This window comes from Sturnira hondurensis, unplaced genomic scaffold, assembly GCF_014824575.4.
Source record: "Sturnira hondurensis isolate 20B ecotype Veracruz unplaced genomic scaffold, ASM1482457v3 Scaffold0016284, whole genome shotgun sequence".
Lineage (NCBI taxonomy): Eukaryota > Metazoa > Chordata > Mammalia > Chiroptera > Phyllostomidae > Sturnira > Sturnira hondurensis.
The window spans coordinates 1,241,780-1,260,177 of NW_028088915.1; the positions used below are offsets into that span (position 1 = coordinate 1,241,780).

At 46.2% G+C, this 18,398-nt stretch overlaps 1 long non-coding RNA gene across 1 annotated transcript in view; it reads left to right on the forward strand.

Moving 5' to 3' along the window:
• Positions 1-203: 203 nt before the first annotated feature.
• The window catches only part of LOC119000817 (uncharacterized), a 33,332-nt gene continuing 15,137 nt past the window's right edge, over positions 204-18,398 (forward strand). The window contains exon 1 of the long non-coding RNA XR_005069413.1: positions 204-316. This is a non-coding gene — a long non-coding RNA (uncharacterized LOC119000817). The remainder of the gene's footprint in view (positions 317-18,398) is intronic.

The following is an 18,398-nucleotide window of genomic DNA, read 5'->3' on the forward strand; positions in this document are numbered from 1 at the left end:
CCTTCTATACAGTGAAACGCCTAAACTCTTATTTATACAAATAAGTTGCCTATTGCTCCTAGTAACAGTAAACTTGTGTGACTAAGGTAAGTGCCTACAGGTGGACCTGACGACCAGTCGTCTGTAGCGTTACAGCGATACGTTCCGTCTCCCAGGGAGCGGGAGATGAGGCCTCTCCGCCCGAGCGACGCCCGCCTCCCCCAGGTAAGCTCGCCCGCCTGCGCCCGCAGTCGAGGCGGATCGACAGCCGTCCCGGGCCGCCTCCCTCCCCGCGCAGCAGCGAGCACTCCGCTCCCGTCCTGCCCGCCGGGCTCAGGTCAGTGGCCCTGAAGCGCCTCGCCCAGCTCCGCGTCCGCCCGCGCTAGTGCCTGAGCCTGCGCCACACCCGCGCCACACCCGCGCCCAGCCCCCCCCCCCCCCAAACCCGCGCCAAAGGCGGCGCGGGACCCGGGGTTGGGGGGCCCTGGGCCGGGGGCAGCGGTTGCACTCGGCCTCGGTGCGAGCGAGGGCAACGACAGGGCGGTGGGAGCCGTGCGTGGACTGGGTCTCGCCGAGGGGCGTGGGGCCGGGTAGCAGCTGGACAGGCTGGGGGGCTTAGGTGCTGGCGCTGCTTGGCCCTTGAGCAAGTCATCTCCGCTTTCTCGGCCTAAGGTTCTGTACTGCAGGGAGCGTCACACACACTGGTTACCGAACAGTTAAGGGAAACTTTAAAGGAGCAAGATACTCTTTTCAATCGAAACCACATGTGGAAACCCAGTGTAAAACAGATGAGAACGGAGCTTCTCTGGTGAAGTTCGGGCGGAGCAAGCAGAATGCCGCTGGCAGAGCGGAGCTGGGTCCCCAGGCGGCCTGTCTGCTGCTACGGATTTCCCTTTGGGGGAAGACAGCCACTCTGTGTGCCTGATTGGTTGGGAACCTCTGACAAATACCAGAAACTCGTTGGAATTGAATAGAACTTAAACAACCGTGGTTGGAAATGAGACTTTATACGTGTATTTTATGGTGAGTGCTCTCTACAACTCTTAAGAGTAGAGGTCATCTTCAAGGCATTTCATGTCTTCCAAGCTCCTCATTTCAACTCCCCACCCCTCCAGGACCTTAAGCAGGAGGTAGGGCCATCCCTCCTTTATGAATGAATAGTCACTGATACACCACATCTAGAAAGAGCAACTGGCTGAAGTTTTGAAGTTTGAAGTTTTATAGCTTTCTGTTGTCCTCAAAGTGTCCTTGGGGAAGTCATCGCCCCCTGGAGGTTTCCGTCAGATTCTCTTCCGATGCACCGGAAGGCTAGCCAAGGTTTTGTCTGTCTCTGCAACTCATGAGTCTCAGAGGTCCCAAGTTGGGGACATCGTGTTCAGAAACTAGAAGGGATAAGGAGACGCATTTTTTTATCGGCATTAAAATTCCCCAGGAGGACACCAAGGGAAATAGAAACACAAACTGGCTGTGAAATCAAACGTCATTTAAAACAAACAAATATGCTCAATGGGCTAGGATTACTACTCTCTTACTAAAAGCAACTTTAGGACTAGACAGAACAAACACGAAATTGGAGGAGGGTTATTAAATGTGACTTTGTCTGTGCTATACAGGAACATTTTCTCCTTGGTCACTTCATAAAGAAACACTAGAGAAAGACGAAAGGATATATATTGTTCTTAGTGTTGCTGCAACATATAAGATTCACTGGAGGAACTCGTTAAAACTGCAAATTCCTGCATTGCTTCAAACCCAGAGATTCTGTTTCAGCAGGTCCTGAGTGAAATATCCCAGGCGTCTACTACGGATGATCCCAGGAGGAGACTTGCCAGTCACCTCTGATTGTACCTGAGCTACCAAAGTGAAGACAGGATGGAGTCCAGGGACTTAAGCCCATCTTGAAAACTAATGAATGAAAAGGACCCTCATGCACATTTCTTATTATTTCCTGCAGTGCCCCCCACCCTACAACTGGATAGTTGTAGTTTTCTAAGAAAAACAAAAGTTTCACCGTTACTGTTGTATAGCATTATATAGTGTTAGCACATTATATACTTGAATCATTAGATTATTCTTATTGAAGTCAATCAACTCTCTGTTCTATCTACCCATTTAAAATTTGTTGAAGAATAAAAAGTTGACACATGCCTCCTGGTACCAGAATATATGAGGCATGAAAAGTTCAGGAAAACAAATTCATTCACTAGTCTTTCGAATATCAGGGCATCTCCTTTCACTGGTTCATTCACATTCTTTGCCCCCTCCCCCACATCCCTCCACTTTATCCAGACCTCAGCCCACCAGGGTGATCCTGCCATCTCCCAGGGCAGCCAGAGGAGACTCTTAGCCACTCCTGGCACCAACATGACTCACGCCACTTAGGATTTTGCAGCATCCTGGGAGTTTTGTATCCGGGGAGTGAACCTAGGTCACCACAGGGAAAGCAGACAAGCCCACCACCACTGCCTGCATCTGCTGTCCTCCAGCCTGGCATCTCATTTTCCTGTGCACCTTCTTTCTGGTTCCTTGCACTGTTGGTCTTGAAGGGGAGAAAAAATAAATTTCCCTCCACCCTCTGAGTTCTTGGCTGATACCCTGTAATAAAAGATTAACTAGACAAAAATAGAGATGTATTAACACAGAGATCTCATGTATACTTGGATGACACCCAGGAAAAGATGAGGAACTCTCTGAGTTGGCTTAGAATTCAGTCCTAAATACCATCCCAATAGGTGAGAGGGGACTTAGGCCCCCCACGAGAAAGGAAATGGTTTTCAGAAAGGATGAGGGTCCTAGAAGAATAGATGGGAGGTGTGATGGTTTGTGACAAAGTCTGTCTGGGTGTGGTGTTGACTTCCAGACTCCTGTGACGAGAATCCCTCTTCCCTGTTCGATGAACCAGTTCAGTGAGAGATTTATAACAGTTGAGCTCCTTTTGAAGGATCTGCCTGTGGCCAGATGTGGGGAGTTCAGAGAAAGCCTTTCCCTGCATTTTCTGTGTCTCAAATGCCTACAGCTCCCAACACTTCATATACCCAAGTGGCATATTTTGGGTGGCATATTCTGCTGCCCTTCGATCCTGCATCTCCAGGACTTGTGCTGGCCTGTGTGGGTGGAAGTGCTGGGTGTCGTAGAACAGGCTGCCTCTGGGTGGAGTCCCCCTACCTAGTCCTCCTACCTTGGAGCGGATGCTGAACAATAAGAAAAAGCCTCCTTGAAGAGAGCCCCTTCACTCATTTCTTTTTCTTTTCTTTTTTTCTTTAGGATTTTATTTATTTATTTTCAGAAAGAGTGGGAGCGGGGGAGAGAGGAAGAGAAACATTGATTGGTTGCTTCTTGCATGCCCCCAACGGGGGACCTGGCCCACAACCCAGGCATGTACTTTGGGAGTTGAACCAGTGACCTTTCAGTGTGTAGGCCAGCGCTCAATCCACTGAGCCACACCAGCCAGGGCTCCATTCATTTCTTCATTTGTTCACACGACAAATAATTGTTGAGTGCTTACTTTATGTCAGGCATGTTCTTATAATGAGGAACCCAAAGATGAACAAGACAAACAGGGTCTTTGCCCTCCCTCGTGAAGCTTCTGTTCTAGTGTGAGAAAACAGAGAAGAGAGGGCGAGGGAGGGAAAGAAAAAGAGGGAAACGGAAGAAAATCAGAGTTGCAGGTGCTGAGAGGAGAATGACAATAAGACGATGGATGGTGTGACCGGTGGGTTCTGGACTGAGTGGTTGGGGAAGGGCTGCCGCAGACCAAACATCTGAGCTCTGCCTGCCAGGAAATCACCAGCTGACAGCAAAAGGTGGGGCACTCCGGCAAGGGACTCTGTGCTCAGGGACTATAAATTTAAGATCAAACCAAACAAAATATGATAAGCAGTGCAATATTGTGCCCCCACTAAATAAATTTTCAAAAAACTATATTTCCCTTATTCATATCTCTGTTTAAAATGCACTGTTTAATCAGATGCAAATGTGGAGAAATACAGCTCAGCAGCAACCACAAGACCACTGAGAAATGTTAGCTGCTGAATGGAATCATCACTTCTGATAGGATTTCTTTTGTTGGCAATTAATTTGGCACCCTTCCTATATAGGAATCCTACCCTTTCTTGTCATCAGGGTAGGAGAGAAGAAGAAGGAGGAGGAGGAGGGGGGGGGGGAGGAAGGGGGAGGAGGAGGAGGAGGAAGAAACCAGTCAGCCTCAAACCAAGAAACAAAACCCAACCCAAAACATCCCACCTCACCCCAGATAGAAGTAAGGCCTACTACTCACCGTCTTCAGCAATGAGAAAAGAGATTGACATCAAGGTATGATGTCATTAATCGCAGCAAAAGATCAGAGAAGAGGTGAAGCTTTGGAAAGAATGCTCAGAGAACTACGCCCTTCCTCCTTGATTGTTTAGATCAGACTGGCAATCAAGTCCTAAAAATATACCAGCTATAAATCGTTTGACCATTCACCTGCTCTGGATGGAATTGTGTCATGCCGGAATTTGTACACTGAAGTCTCAACCCCTAAAAGTGACTGTGTTGGAGAAGAGGCTGTTAAGCAGGAGACTGAGGGTAAATGAGGTCAGAGGGCAGAGTCCTGGTCCAGTAGAACTGGTGCCCTTATAAGAAGAGGAGGAGACACCAGTGCTGAGCTCTCTCACTGCCTGTCAGGACACAGTGAGCAGGCAGCCGTCCGTAAGTCAGGGATTGAGTCCTCACCAGAGCCAGACCATGCCAGCACCTTGATCTTGGACTTTCAGTCATTCAGTCCTTGGTATTTTGTTATGGCAGTGTAGCAGACTGAGATGTCGCCTTACCTCCAGTTGGTCCAAAGATAGTGCAGTAAAATGAGTGAAGGAGCATAGCCCCTACCCCCAAATCTGAGTTGGAAAAGGAGCTAATGAGATTGTGGTGACTCCAGGTTTAGTGTAGAATCAAACAAATATTCTCTATTTTTGTAACTTAGAATTAATGTATTGTTTAAACCAAAAGTTTATATTTTAAAATGTTTTTCATTGATAACAGCTCATTTGAAATGTTTATTGAGTAAATAAGTGAATATATGAAAATGATACCACTGACCCATTATCAATAGGACCTGTACTTTTACAGTCCCCACCCCCGCCCCGCCCCAGTATTGAGGTTGGCCTTGGGTTTGACCAAGACCAGGCCCTGTCAAGTGGGTGCATGTCTGAGCCCTCACCAATCTCAGGGCTGCAGGATGACTTTAGGGGGCTCTAGATCCATTTGCCTTCATCAGCCCCTTCCTCTATTAAAAAATTAAAAATTACATTTTAGAATGGTGTTCTTATTTTAAAGGAAGTCCACACGAAAACATTGTCATGAGCCCATGAAAGTATCACGAGCTCTTGGCTCTGTGCCCTGACAGAGCTTCATTCTGTGTCCAGGGTCTGAGTTTGGCTTCCATCCCTTATCAGCTGTGAGATTTGGGAGAGTCACTTGGCATTGTTACCTATAGACATGAGATTAGTGGAGGTGTAACAATATGAAGAAAAATATCCCTTGTTAGCAAGAAACTTGTTTGGTAGGGGGAGACTTTAATAAGCATCTTAGGATGGAATATTTTCTTTCTTTTGGAAGAAAAACACGTTGTCTTGTGCCAGGTGCAAGATGAACTGGAGCTTAAGACAAAAGTCTGCTTTCCCAGAGGCCTGCTAAAGGGACTTAAGGGGGTCAAGAACAGAAATGTCAAAGGCAGAATCTAATGAAGAGGCTTCCCTTCCTCTCCTCAGGTTAGCTTTAGTACTATTTCCATTTCTCTTTAAAGCTTTCTGAGCGTTGAGTCTGTTGGAGGGAAATTGAAGATGCTGAGTTCTGCTGAGTATAGAAGTGGCAACTCCCGAGTTGCCTGAGAAGCTCTTACCTCAGGCCTGGAAGCACCTAACAAATGCTGCCTTTTAATATTTCATCCCAGCGCAGGATTGAAAGCACAGTTCTGCCCCATTCACGACACCTGTGCTGTGTTTGACACATACACTAGCCTAGCTCATTATCTCAGGCAGTGATTCATCTGGGGATGCTTCTCCCCTCATGGATGTTTGTCAATGTCTGGAGACACTTTTGGTTGTCATAACTGGATGGGAGGGTGCTACTGGCATCTAGTAGGTATGGAGCATGGATGTCGCTTGACATTCTGCAAGGCTCAGCACAGCCCTGACAACAAAGAACTGTCTGGCCCAAAATGTCCATAGTGCCAAGCTTGAGAAACCCTGAGGTGGAGTTTATTCAGCGGGGTGGCCATTTCCTCTAATGACCACCCCACAGAATAAACAATAAGGGAGCAATATTTATAGGGTGCTGTGAGGTCAGCTGACTGTCATTTAAAGAAAAAATACAAAGCAAACAACTATATTTATGAGCTTTTTCCTCTCCATTGCCTCAGATGAACTAACTAACTTTACTATATAACTTGCAAAACAAGTTGCTTTTTTCTTAGGATTGAAAAGCAAATGCGATTTTCCTCTCACAGGTACTTAGCTCCAAGTTAGAGGGCCAACACTTCCGTCGTCATCTACGCTACCATCGCCCTCTGCTGTAGAAGGTTATGACTGCTGCTTTAAGTGTTGAGAACAAGAAATAATTGACGCTTGGTCGTTTGAATTCAGCAGGTGTCTCAGCCACCAACTTTTTTCCTTGAACTTGCCTAAAAGGTCTGAGTTTACAGTGGTCTATAGGGTGATTTTTTCTTTTATAGTACCCTAAATTTTTAGATATAATTTGATAATAATTAAATGTTCCTCATAATTCTCTGTAAGCGCAGAATTAAGTCGTGAAACAGTATCAAAGCTTAATGATAGAAACAACGGAAGCAGATCCTAGGATGCTGTTTTGAAATTTTTGACTACTTAAAGGTCATATAAAATTTGGGAAAAACACAGAAATGTGAAAGGAAGAAAAATTACGTGCAATTTCACTTCTAAGGGAAAACATGACTTTTTTACATTTTGGAACATTTTCTTTCAGTCCTTTTCTAAAGAACATAAAGATGGTTTTATTGTTTGTTTTGCTCAGTTGTTATATACTAGATAAAAATTTGTGTCCTGTTTTTTTCTTTCTAGACATCATAATTGTTTTTCCATGTTATTATGAGCATTTTTTGTTATTTTGAGGGACATGTGGATGTGTTACCCGGATCCACTCTCCAGGGGGGACCTTGGTGCCCCAGCTGCTGCCGTTGGCTCCCACCCCTCAGGGGTTGCCTCAGCTGCAGGGAACCACTCAGACCAGGCTTCTGCCCTTCCCAGCACAGCCCACATCCAGGGAGTGGCAGAGGCAGGTATGGTGGCCCAGCCATTTTGGCCCAATGGGGAAGAGCTCTGGTGGGCCCTTGTGGCTCTAGAACTCGCCAGGGGGTCAGCTGAGGCTGGACCTCTGCCTCTGGCCAGTCCTGCTTCTTTTCTTATCTTCCATGGCTGTTCATTGGAGGGCACTTCCTGAATACACCCTGGATATACACAAAGTTCTCTCTTACCATCTGCCTCCTACAGAGCATGTCTTGTGTGCATATAACTTCTAATGTTTTTGAAATTGGTACTATTTACACATGTTGAAAATTATTAGCCTTCTGGTCAAGATAGAGGTGTAGGTAAATATGCTTCAGCTCCTTGCACAACTACAGAAAAAATTACAACTAGACCACAAACAAATATCACACAGAACTGTCAGAATATTGAGTGGTCTGACAACCAAGGATTTAAAGAAGCCACGTTCATCCAGATGGGTAGGAGGAGTGTTGATGCAGAGATGGGCAGAGGCGCAGAGAGGTGGCGTGGCAGGAAGAGGCAGTAGAATGGGTGGTCCCACATTCATGTGTGGTGGGTAAAAATCAATAGAGGTATCTTAGGAGTCAGGGATCCCTGCCCCAGGCCATACCACACAGCCCAGGGTTCCAGCATCAGGGAGATAAATCCCCATAACTTCTGGCTGTAAAAACCAGTGGGGGTTGGGGCAGCAGAAGAACCTGCCAGATTTTCAGGAAGACTTCTCCAGACCCACCCCTATTGGGATTCAGCACCAGGGCAACAGCTAGAAAAGCATCAGTGGCATATAGGGGAAAAGTGAAGTGACTGGAAACAGGGCAGACCTCCAGAAGTCAGGCAGTAGCATTTTCCCCTCTCTGAGCCCTCCCCTCACACAGAGCAATAAAGTGGTGAAGTGGGTTGCTCCAGCCTGGCAATTAACTAGGGTTCCACCCCACACAATTTACAGGTACCTTTTTAAAAATGTATTATTTTTTTTTAATTTTTAGAGGGGAAGGGAAGGAGAGAAATATCAATGTATGGTTGCCTTCCATGTGTCCCCTGCTGGGAACTGGCCTGCAACCCAGGCATGTTCCCTGACTGGGAATCGAACCACGATCCTTTGGTTCACAGGCCCGCACTCAATCCACTGAGCTACAGCAGCCAGGGCTACAGGTGCCTTTTTTACAATAGGCTGCTACTAAGACGGGGAGTCAAAACAGCTTTACCTAATATATAGAAACAAACACAAGGAGGTGGCCAAATTGAGGAGACAAAGAAAAATGCCCAAATGAAAGACTAGAACAAAATTCCAGAAAAAGAACTACACAAAACATGGAGATAACCAACCTACCAGATGCAGAATTCAAAACACTGGTTATCAGGATGCTCAAAGAACTCATTGAGTATGACAACAGCATAAAAAATATCTAGGAAGAAATGAAGATTACATTTAGTGAAATAAAGAAATATCTACCTGAAACCAACAGTGGAAGGGATGAAGCTGAGATTCAAATCAACAGTTTGGAACATAAGGAAGAAAAAAGCATTCAAACAAACAGCAAAAAGAAAAACAGAAAAAAAAACTAAGGAAAGTCTAAGGAGTCTCTGAGACATCTCTAAATGTACCAACATCCAAATCATAGGGGTGCCAGCAGGAGAAGAGGAAGAGCAAGACATTGAAAACTTATTTGAAAAAATAATTAGTAAAAACTTCCCTAATTTGGGGAAGGAAATAGATATACAAGTTCAAGAAGCACAGAGAGTCCCAAACAAGTTGGATTCAAAGAGGACCACACCAGGACACATTATAATTAAAATGCCAAAGATTAAAGATAAAGAGAGAACCTTAAAAGCAGCAAGAGAAAAGCAGATAGTTATCTACAAAGGAGTTCCCATCAGACTATCAGCTGATTTCTCAAAAGAAATTTTGCAGACAAGAAGGAACTGGCAAGAAGTGTTCGAAGTGATAAAAAGCAAGAACCTACATCTAAGATTACTCTATCCAGCAAAGCTATCATTTGGAATGGAAGGGCAGATAAAGTACTTCCCAGACAAGGTAAAACTAAAGGAGAAATATTAAAGGGACTTATTTAAGAAAAAGATCAAAACTATGAACATTAAAATGACAGCAAATTCACAACCATCAACAACTGAATCTAAAAAATCAACTAAGCAAACAACTAGAACATTCTGTTCCCACAGAATCATAAAAATGAAGTTCAAAGGGAGGGTTATCAGCAGGGAGGGGGAAGGATGAAAATGGGGGAAAAGGTACAGGGAATAAGAAGCATAAATGGCAGGTAGAAAATAGATAGAGGTATGTTAAGAATGGTATAGGAAATGGAGAAGCCAAAGAACTTGTATGCACAACCCACAGACATGAACTAAGGGGGTGGGGAATGCCAGAGGGAATGGGTGTATCAGGCGGAGGGGGACAGAGGGAAAAATTGGGATAATAGCATAATCAATAAAATATATTTAAAATGTTAAACGATACAAAAAGTTATTCAGTGCAAAAGTAAGTCTCCCTCTAACCATGACTCCACTGCCCCGTTGCTGTCCCCAGAGGTAAACTATGTTATCCATTCTGAGAGTATCTTAATAGAGCTGGGCTGTACACATACGAACTTTGATGTTGTAATAGTTAATTTCATGTGTCTACTTATCAGGATGCAGGATGCTTGGAGAACTGGTTAAACATAATTTCTGGGGAGTGTATTTCCAGAAGAAATTAGCATTGAATCGGTGAACTGAGTAAAGGGGGTTGGCCCTCCCCAGTGTGGGTGGGCCTCGCCCAATCTGTGGAGGGCCAGACGAGAACCCAAAGCTGGAAGAAGGAAGGACGCGCTCATTCTCTGCCTGACCGTGTGAGCTGGAGCATTGGTCTTCTGCCCTCCGTGCTTCTGGTTCTCAGGTGTTTATACCTGGACTGGAGTTAACACCCTCAGATCTCTGGCTCTCCTGGGTCCCCAGCCTGCAAATGTCAGACCATGGGACTCCTCAGCCTCCATGATTGTGTGAGCCAGTTCTTACAATAAAGCTCTTTCTACAATGGACAATGATGGAATATGGACTATAGAGTAGATACAATTATGGTATTAATATTAAATTTTCTAAAGTTGATAACTGTAAAAAAAAAAAAAAAAGCTCTTTCTAAAGATAATCATCCATCCAACCAGCTATCCCGTTGGTTCTGGTTTTCTGGAGAACCCTACCTCAGATACATATCACTTTTAAAAGTTCTTATTTTGAAATAATACTATTTTTACAGAGTTGAAAGGGAGTGCCGAGCTCCCTTATCTCCTCACAGCACCTGTTACCATCTCACACCACCATATTCACCACGACTAAGAAATGAACAGGGGCACAGCACTGTTCATCAAACTACCGATTTAATTCAGATCTCATCTGTTTCCTATTGCTGTCCTTCTTCTGGACAATGTGGGACCCCACTTTGCACTGAGCATATCACCTTTAGTGGCTTCACAGTATTCCTCCCCGCAGACGTTCTAGAATTACTACACTTGTGTTGGGCTCAAAGTAACTCTACTTTTGGGTTTTTTTTAATGCTAGTATGAATGACACACTGGTTCACAGTTTTTAAAATAAAGTTTGTTCTCAATCTCTGATTCTTTTTTGAAGGTATAGAGTATGGCCATTTTTTAAGGGTGCTGATTCAAATTTACCTCCTACAAGTTGCCTGTTTGCTCCAGGAACACATCACTACATCTTTTCTACCATCCATTTGTCAGCAGTGATGACCTTTGACCAAACCTAAAAAAGTGTGTGCTGTTTTAATTCCCTTCTTGTAGCCTCTTGGGACAATTTCCCATAAGGTTGATCACATGCAAAGTAAGTCTACTCTTGGGCACGTCCGCCACGAGGCCTCCCTTCTCCTTCTGTCCGGGCTGGGTCCTCTCCATCCCCCTGCCCAGTGGTCACTTTCCCTTTGCGGTCATTTTTGGCACTCCTTTGACCCTCTCCTGAGCTGGGATTTTAGCCTGTGTGCCCCCGGGAAGCAGGACCTGAGCCCCAGGCTCGCATGCAGCTGGTTTATAATGTAAAGTGACCCCAGGGAGCAGGAGCGGGAGCAAGAAACAGGCAGGAAAGTCATACAAGTGTGTTGTGTCAGATAAGAGAAACTGTACCTATTGGCCTTTGCCCCGGATTCCTGGCTCAGGACTCCTGGGACCTTTGTCATTTCTTTAGTGGTAAGAGCCCCCAGAGCGTCTCTTGCTCTAATGTTTGGTCTTTTACCTCAGTTTCTGACACAGGGTTCTTATATCCCTTGTTCTAATAAGATACTCTATTAGAACAAAAGACACTCCCATCACCCAGAAAACCCCAAGAGATGTAAGAGATTCACTTCAAAATCCCAGTGGAAGGAAAGGGAGCAGATAATACAAGATTGGCCAGTATAATTAATAAATTCATTGATAATTGTTAAAGCTGAGTAACATGAATGTGGTAGTTTATCACACACTCTCCTGACTTCTCCACGTTTGAAGCTGTTCACAATAAAAACCCTTTAAAAACGGTGCCATTCCAGGTTCAAGCTGTGTATGTGATGGAGGGAAGGTGGAGGAGGGCACACGAAGGCTGGCGCTGATCTTAATGCATGACAGGAACTCCAGACACCTCCAAGTACCTAGTTGTGTTAAGGCAGCGCAAAGAACACAGTCCATTAAGAAAAGTGGATGCCTCCTTTCGAACCTGCTAGTTCCAGACTTTCCAGACACACTTGTCATTCATGGTGAGAACCCGTTGTCTTTATGAAATAAGTCCTAGTGGTTATTTCACCTCATTCTCCATACTTTATTTTAAACAGGAACAGAGAGAATCAGACCTGAAATGTGTCCCTAAAGGGAGTGAGAGGCACAAGGCCAGAGGCTGGGCCGATTGTCTCAGTGCTCTGTGCAGGCTCCCGTAGGAGGCTGTCAAAGCCACAGGGGGATCTAAATGAGATTATCTGAGCTGTTTGCCACTGCAGAGATGGACGGTGCCTGAGTGGAAGCTCTTCTCCTCACCGTGGCCAGGCATGAGAGTGAGTAAAGTAATGGTCAGTGAGAATACCACCAAACCCCTAATGAGAAGCTGTTGACAGAAAAATTGCTCTAACATCAATCAAAAAGCCAATAAATGTCAAGGAAGGGACTAGAGATGCAGCAGCTCATAAATTCTCTCTCCAGGGGCCTCTAGAGGGGAGTTTTAGGACAGCACACCTGCTCTTTTTCCTGAATGTTGCTGAGTAAACTTCCAGGAAGCTTAGAACAGTTATGGGGTGACTTACCCTAATAATTTTGAGGGGAAATCAGTAGAGAGGCTTTTGGTCAGAGGATCCTGGGTTTGGTACCAGTACTGCCTAGGTCTGTATTTTTGAGTCTTTAACCCCTTATCTGTGTGATGTCACAGTCTGTAGTTAACTGAGAGTCAAGGTCCCTTCCAGCTGGATGAGCAAAAGCTTTATGTAAATGATCTTGTTTGCTCACCAAAGAGTCAAAATTGATTGTTCCTCTTGAGTCCCATAATACTTAACACCTATGGTGTTCATTTAAAAACCAAGCCTTTTGCTCCACAGTAAAAGGTCTTCTGTTGTTAAGTCTTGTTTTTGCTTTTTTATTAGGGGAGAGGATGTTCACTGTGTGGCTAAGTTTGGGGTTCATGCAGTGGCAGACCCTGAATCAAGGATTGTGTGAAGTGTGTTCATTTGGGAAGTGATCCCAGCAAGCACAAGTGAGGGCACTGGCCAAGGTCAGGCAGGGGAGGAGAGAAGCCGATGCAGTTTGCATTAACAGGCAGGTTGGTGCTGTGGGTCGTGGGGCTCAACCTTGCTGGGCCTTCTGAGGAAACCCATCTCAGAATTGCTCCCTCAGATGATGCGGGGCTGGGGCATTTACCCATGGACAGAAAAGGCTAGGCCCTTTCGCCAAACAGTCACAGTGGGGTGGGGAGGCTAGGGCTTGAGGGGTTTCCCTGGAGGCTCTAACTCCCCCTACTTCTAGGTTGGCCTGTTGAAGGCTGAGCAAGCTCCTGCAAGCCAAACACTACTCTCAGGCAGAGTGGGAAGTGCACTCGAGCTGCTGTAACAAGATACCACACACTGGGAGGCTGAAACAGACATTTATTTCCTCCCAGCTCTGGAGGCTGGAAGTCTGAGATCAAGGTGGTGCAGGTTTGGTTTCTCCTGAGGTCTCCTCCTCAGCTTGCAGGCAGCCGCCTTCTCTCCGAGCCCTCCCATGGCCTTTCCTCTGTGCACATACATCCTTAGTGTCTCTCCCTCTTCTTACAAGGACACCAGTTTTATTTAGGGTTTCATCCCTATGACTTCATTTAATCTTGTTTCCTCTTTAGAGCCCCCTTCTCCAAATAGTCACAGTGGGGTGCAGAGGCTAGGGCTCCAGCACAGGAGTCTGGAGGTGACACAATTCGATCCATAATATGGGGGAGCCCTTACCTGTGGAAACCACCCACCCCAGCTGCAGGTGAAATGGAGGTGGGTCATCAGCAACACTGCTCCACATGTGTAGGTCGGTTTAACCCCCCCTCCACTGAGGATTAGGTGTTATTGTTGTTATCCCTGCTATAACCATGAGGAAACTCAAAGAAAGAGGTTAAACACTAGCCCACAGCACTAAGCTAGTCATAAGGGTTGGGCTCAGAGGCAACCCAGCTGTCTGAGTCCGTCCCTTGATAACTATTTTGTATTTGAATTTTAATGTGGTCATGACTTACCTCCTAGACCAAACTCCCGGAGGGTCAGAGTCATCTTGTACAAAAACCCATTCCACAGTGCCAACACAGCAGCAAACAAGACAATTTTGGTTTAAGATTCAAATAAGCATTTTAAGCACTTGAATGGGTTCTGTGAAGAACAAACCTATTCGATACCTTCACCCCTTGCCAGCCAACCATGTATTGCATTTATCTATGTGAAGAGTGTGCTACCACCAGCAGGACAATCATTTGGGTACCAAAACATGTTTCTGCTTTGCCTTAAAGACAGAAAACGGGCTTTACAGAACCCCGGGGTCTGATTTCACCCAAGTGAGTGGTGTGACTTCCTAATACCCACCTACATTTACAAAGAGATGATTACAACTTCCCTGGACCTACAAAGAAATGTTGACTTAATTGATGTTCTGCTCAGCCATTTAACTTTCCCAAACTGATTTGGAAAATGTGGCCTGAGAATTAAAAACCAAACCAAACCCAAACCACCTGTCTGTTTTACGTAACCTGTACAGGGAATGTATCCTGGCCATGCTGCCCTGGACCAAACAAGTCTGCTCTGTGCTGGGTAGTTCTAGGCTCTGAGAATTTATAAAGGGGACGAGGATCGATGTGGCCCTGCAGGGATGCACCCTTTTGTTGGAGGACAGGGAGGATGATATAGGGGACTGTGAATTAAAAACAATAATTCAGTGTGCTTCGTGCAGAGCAGGAGAACAGTATCTGCCAAGCGATGCAAGCAGGTGAGAGGGGCGGCAGGCCACCGGGTGCGGGGACAATCGCAAGCCCGGGCTGCGGGGCCAGACCAGCTGGCCTCCAAACCCCACTCCCGGACAGGCCGCAGACGGCCACAGGCCTTCGGACTTCCCAGACCACATGGCCTAAATCCGTTTTAGAAAGTTAAAAAGCAGAGCAGAACATGGTCCTTATTAGCTGTGGGAAGACAGGCAAGTTATTTAATATCTTTGTTTTTGTTTCTCATCTGTATAGTGGGGTTCATGAAGCCTACCTCATAGAGCTTTTGTGAGAATTAAAGTATTAATAACAGCAAAATGCTTAACCCAGTGCCTGGCATGGAGCAGTCACTGCATAGACCTAAGCTTCGATAAGTTCTAAATCACGTTCCACTTTGACCAATACTTTTCTTTCTGAATTCCCAGAAATGTCTAAAACTGGGGATTACCATCTCCAGACAGAATTTGGTAAGGTAAATATTAAAAACATACAACATAAAATGAAAATATTTCTTAAATGTGCAAAAATCTACTTGTAAATTGTTTTGTGGGTTGTGCTTAAACATCCCAGGCAGGACAGAGAGATCTGAAGGAAACACTAATGTAAAATCAGTAAGGAAATGTGAAGGCTGCGCGCCAGGAATATAAACCTATGACACCCGATTCCCCCACCTCTTCCCCTCCTCCCCACGTTGGGGTGGGGGCGGACAGCCCACCCCCTAACTGGGAGCCTGCAGGGGCTGGGCTGTTCCGTTCAAGAGATACTGTAGGCACAGACTGGATAGCCTGCAGCTTTTCATGGTTCTGTTTGGGACCCCCAAAATAAGTTTTGACCCCCCAAATATGAAAGAAAATCCTTCACAAGACTGACTGAAATTTACCATTTTATTAACTAATGTATCAACTTCAACTTTATTAACTAATTCATCAACTGATGAATTTAATTCTTGCCTACTTGATGATGCCCAGAAATAATCCTTGCTAATTAATAAAATATATTTTTAAAGTTTAAATACAAATCATTCAATTTCCTTCCCTAACAAAGAATTACATTTACTAAGGAATGTGGGTGTATTCTGATTGATGTCTGATGTGATAGGAGGTGGGGCTTCCACAGGCTTGAGCACGGAGGGCTGGGGAGGCCCTGACATCTGCCCACGGGGAAGGTTTGAAGGGGCTCCCAGCAGTGCGCACACCCCCCCACAGCCCTGGCAGGCCGACGGGGCAACTGCTGGCATGTCCATCACACAGGCCCCAGTGCTTCAGCACAGACGCTGCCAGGGAGAAATCTGTCACTCCCACCCTGAGCCGGTAGTTCACATTCTCATGTGCAGCAGAGTCCCTTGGGAATCTTTTTTAAATGCACATTTTTGGGTCCTAATAACCAGAATTTGTGACTCAGAGGCCTGGTGAGGAGCTCAGGAACCTGCACTCGGCCAGTCCAGACCATCCATTACTTGGAAATGCTGCTCTCAGCGCAGTGGGCTTTCAGAGGAAGGCCGGCGGGCTGAGTGACGTGCCTCGACAAAAGTAAGGGTAGCTGCCCGGCTGGACAGAGATCTGCCCGGTGTGGGGTTTCCCTAGCCATGACGTCAGAGGGCTCTGGTGTGTCCTGAAAACCTCTCTGACGGATTTGTTGTTTTCAAATGTAATCAGGTGTTTTCAATGCAAAAATAACATGCCTGTGTTCTCCATTCACAAAAAAGCATTTTCTTTGAACATCTTGTTTCAAGTTCACAGAAAGTTTCCAAACCCAATATTGTAGAACCCAGAATGTCAAAACTGAGAGGGAAAGTGTCCAGTGGTGTCATTTTTATAACTGGGAAACTGAGGGCTGAAAAGGCCACATCATCTACACACACTGACACAGCTCGCAGATGGCAAACCTGGGACTCAGCACTCTGGGTTTAACTTCGTCCTTTTCCCAAATCCTCTTTGGTAAGGAAAACCATGCTGCCTTGGCTGTGCCACTTCTGACTCGCTTCCATTGAGCACACTGGCAGCCCTCCTCTCCAGGATGGAACAGTAATCCCACTGAGCTGGGAGGGATACGGTGTGGGAGGCAGGAGCGCAGGCTTCAGAACAACACAGGGGCCAGCCCACAGTCTGGCTCCACCATGGCAAATGCCTCAACTTCTCTGAACCTCCTGGAGAGCAGGGGCACAGGAAGAGCCACTGCATAGGGCTGACTGACAGGAGCTTAGGCTCATTGTATCACCAAGTCCTCTGGTGTGAAGTTAATCAGTCATTCACTCCTTTTGTTTAATTGCCCAGGGCTCAAGCCAGCCTTGGTAATGGTGCCCTTCCTGGGTGAGCAGGGGTGAACACCTGTTTCACTGACTTCCTAGCCCCTGCACAGCCGGGCTGAGCTCAGCACAGCTCCCCGAGGAGTAAAATAGTGCAGGGAGAGGCAAATCTACTAGGCTTTCTGAAGGCAATCGTCACGTGGTTATCAGAACATTTTCTCCATGGCCCAGTGGAAGGAAGCAGATATAAATTAACCAAATTTATATTAGCCTTAGGATGAATCACATGACATCAGAGTGGGTTGCAGACTTTCTTTCCAGATGATTTTATGCACAGGAGACTATAGCTAGTCCCTGACGGCACATCAGCTCGCAGGCTGGGAAGGCGGCCCAGAGGCCCTGGGATTCCATGGTTTGAGGATATTGTGTAGCTCACACAGACAGTGGAGAGTTAACGTTTGCTTTCCATTTGCCAAATGAGTGAGAAAGGTTCGTTACTATCTCGAAAGCCCAGAGAGTTTATAACACCTTCTCCTTGACACTGTACGAGGTGGTGACTGCTGATCAGTGACTGCCAAGACCAGTCACCTGGAGTCACAGAGGGCGCAGGGGGACCCACTGACAGCACCGGTTCAAGTCAACCATGACGGCTCCATCCTCTGTGGCCTCGTTTAGAGCTGCAGCCAGCTTATTAGCTTTGGAGTAAAAACTCCACTAGCGGTCTGCCAAGAATTCAAATCCCAAGTCCCCCGTGCACTGGCCCAGTACCTGGTCTATCGTTTCGGCTGGAGAGCTGCCCTGGAGCAGCAAAGTCATTTCCTTGGGCTGGCCTCCCTGAAGATAGTGGCCAGGAGAAAGCGCACCCATCCTGTGTGAGGCAGGTTGAGTTTGGGACCCTCCCTCTATCCAGTGTCAGCTGGGACCCAGTGGGGCTCAACTAACTACTCAGGTGTGAGGTGTGAGGTGGAGGTGGTCGTGGGACCTGCTCCACTGGGTGGTGGTGAGGACTGGAGGAGAGGGTAGCACGAGCCAGGTGTCTGGCAGGTGGTGACTCTAATGATCTTCCTGTTCAGGAGGGGCACCCCTAAAACAAACTCCTCCTGTCCAAGAAAACATTGTTTTTTACCTTTCTAAACTGGCAAAGGAAAAAAATGCCGATTTCCATGGGAGCCGTGAAAACACGAGGGGATGTCCATACCAAGAAATGCCCACCCTGAGTGAGAACCACTGGTTAGAGCCACACTGTTCTTGTCTTGGCTGAGGTACTAACCACACTTAGGGCCACATTCTACTCTTAGGAAAGATAAACTGGACAAGCTTCAAGGACGAGAAGTTAGAACATCTCATGGGCCATAATGAACCAGAAGCCAGAAAGGAATATATTTAGGTCCTAATCCAAACTCTTGCTCAGCCGGGGGACTCTATTCCTGATGCTACTGTGGATTCTCACTAGA